The sequence below is a fragment of the Microtus oregoni genome, unplaced genomic scaffold (assembly GCF_018167655.1).
Source record: "Microtus oregoni isolate MIOR12 unplaced genomic scaffold, Mior012 000052F_ref0000163, whole genome shotgun sequence".
Taxonomy (NCBI): domain Eukaryota; kingdom Metazoa; phylum Chordata; class Mammalia; order Rodentia; family Cricetidae; genus Microtus; species Microtus oregoni.
Window position 1 is genome coordinate 621,498 of NW_024543828.1, and position 2,884 is coordinate 624,381.

A 2,884-nucleotide genomic window follows, 5' to 3' on the forward strand; every position below is an offset into this window, starting at 1 on the left:
TCCTCTCCTTCAACGTGAGTGAGCAAAGAGGGAGGTAATGGAGAAAGCAATGGGACCTGCCCCATCCAAGGCACCCTAGAGAGGACAGGGAGTATGGGGAAGAGTCAGAGACACACAGAAAGACACAGTGTCATCAGGAACCTGGTGTGCTGTCTGGGTGTGTGGGGTCCGTGCAGAGAGGGCAAGTCTGTGCATAGCTAGCTAATACTCCACCCATAGCTGGTGACAGTCCAGAGAGGAGAACCCACGGGACTTCTCCACGCTTGGGCACAGGCCACAGAGGGCTAGGCCTGGCGTGAAGCTACCAGGAATTGCCGAATCCATGTAGACAATCTTCAACGTCAAGCACGTTCGTGAACGTTTATTTCGGGGGTAGGGGGGTAGGGGTGTAGTCTGTGTGTGGAGAAACACGTATGCAGTGAGGAGCGGTCATAGCAAGCCCCACAGTCTCCCAGATGGTTCTCTTTTGGAGGTGGAGCTGCAGGGGGTGATGGCAGAAAGGAGGAAGCTCCCTTCTAAGGAGTGGGCTCAGGAGGGTCCCTGCCAGCCCCAATCCTGGCTGCTGACCTCTTCCGGGCCGCCTTTAGGATGGTCTTCTCAAAGAGCTCTTTTTCACGATAGTGCACAGGTGGGCCACGCAGGTACTTCTCTTCTGCCTCCTTGTAGCTGAGCTCATCCAGGGCAGCGATGGAGCAGATGATTGCCTCTGGAAGAAGAACCTCCATGGTGAGCCGGACTTGGTCTCCTCTTGCCAGCGAGAGCAGGGCCTGGTCTGCTTCCTTGGATATTTCTTGCAAATGTCTGGCCACGAGATGCAACTGGTCCTCATCCTCCAGGTAGGTCTCAATGCAGAAGACTTCCCTCTTTGACTTCCAGAGGTCGTCCAGCCACCGGGACGGTTTCCTGCCCTTCACGATGTCCAGCAGATGCTGGTCGGCCCCCTTTCTCTTCACGATGAAGTCTACGAGCTTCTGGTTGGCTCTGTCCCAAGCGGCTCTCATGCGGTCAGGCAGGAGTTTCTTGCGGGGCCTCTTCCCACCGGGGGCAGTCTCCTCCTCCCAGTCTTCCAAGTCGGCATAGCTCAGCTTGGGGAAATCAATGCACAGGTCGCCCTCTTGAATGGCTCTCCTCAGCGGGTAACTGGCTCGGGCGGTGTAGTAATCCATAAAGGAGCCCCGGATGGAGCCACAGGTGAGGTCCTCTCTGTAGCGGTCGATCACCGAGAGGCACCAGTCGATGCCCTGGCCTTACACTTTGCTGGCTCTCCGCAGGAGGGAGAATCTCTCCCCACAGTCCAGGAGCTTCAGCTTGCGGAGAGGGACGCGGACACCCCTGCGCTCAAACTGCATGTTGCCCTCCATCAGCAGCACCCTGGCCGTCTTGTCGTTCTTGCTGACACTCTTGACCACCGCCGGCCAGAAAGGATGGTCCTGGAATTTGAACCAGACCAGCATCCCTCGTTCGATGGTATTCGTCTCCTGTGCAGAAGCCACACTGGCGGCTTGGCAGTCTTCCTGAACTCCAGGGGCTCTCCTCTTGACCCTGGCCTTAGTCACCTTCGAGTGCACTCGAGTTTCCAGTCCCGAGAGCCCGCAATGTGCACACAGCACATGGATCTTCCTTTTCCTGCCAGCAATGCGGACTGATCTTCGCAGGCTCGGGACTGGAGGCGCACAGGCTGCCGATGCCCCCTCTGAGTCTGGCCTCGGGGTCGGCGGGCCGGAATCCTCCTTGTTCTCTGGGAGGGTGGTCTTCCTTTGGGCTCCAATGGCCCGGATCTCTAGGCCGCCACACCGTACTTGCTGCTTGAGAGCTTTGAGTGAGGTAGAGGCGTGCCTCCCTGGTGGCCCAGAGGCAGGTCTATGCTCATTGTTAGCCTCCCTAGAGGCCCGGGTGCTCAACTTTCTCTTGCCAGGATTATCACCAGCATTTCCTGTTGGCGTCTTGCAGGAACTTGGCCGCGCTCTGGTGCCCCTTAACGTGTTCCCTTGCCTTTCAGAGTAAGGGGACTCTACAGCGGCGTGTGCCTGAGCTTCCCCCCCTTGCACTGCAGGCTCATTCCCTGAAGCCCATCAACACAGGTCCTGGGCGTCCTCGCTTCCCAGGACTCCTGTGGGAGAGCCCTTGGCCTTTCTGGTTGTGCCCTTGGGGGTGCGGGCGCTGGCGTGGGCTGGAGCTGGAGCTGGTCTCCTCTTTCGGAACCTTGGGAGCCGCTGTGCTGGTTCTTCGGCCACCTGCCCTTTCTCCTTGAACCAAGCGGGTTCCCTCGCCCAGAACATCCAGGGCCACCTTGAGGGCTCTTCTGTATGCCCTGGTCTGCCCTGGCGGGCCACTGCCCTGTGACTCCTTTCCGGCCAAGGAGGCGATGGTTACGATTTCAGACTTGGTTAGGGGCCTCGCCTCTGTGCTCCTCACTCTGGTCTTCTCACCAACAGAGAGAATTTGGACCTCCAGGAAAGAGGCCCCTCTCCTCTTACTATGGGCCGAGGTCCTGGGTCTGGTCAACACCCTTGTAGGCCACAGCTGGCCCTTCCAGCCACAGAGCACATACTGTGCAGAGTCCATGGCGATGGAACTCTGGGGCTGTTCTGATCAGGGCAGGGTGACCCCCTGCGTTGTGGTGGGCACTGCTCCCTGCTGGTCGTCTCTGTCTGGCCTGGCTCCCCTGCCTGCGGTGCTGTCGTCCCTCCAGAATCTGGTAGACAAGCTCAACCTGAGGGCCTCTCTCAGGGTGATGTGGGCCTGCCCTGTAAGTGTGGGAGAGGGAAGAAGAGCTGCATTAGGACGGAATTAACCTTTAGTGGATACTGAAGCAACAGCTCAGTGAGGTGAGGAGAGAGAAAGCAAGGGGGTGCCCAAAGTCTGTCGTTCCACAGGGATGAGG

General features: G+C 58.6%; 1 pseudogene; it reads right to left on the minus strand.

Moving 5' to 3' along the window:
• Positions 1-515: 515 nt before the first annotated feature.
• Positions 516-2,565, minus strand: LOC121437429 (annotated as a pseudogene).
• Positions 2,566-2,884: the final 319 nt, after the last annotated feature.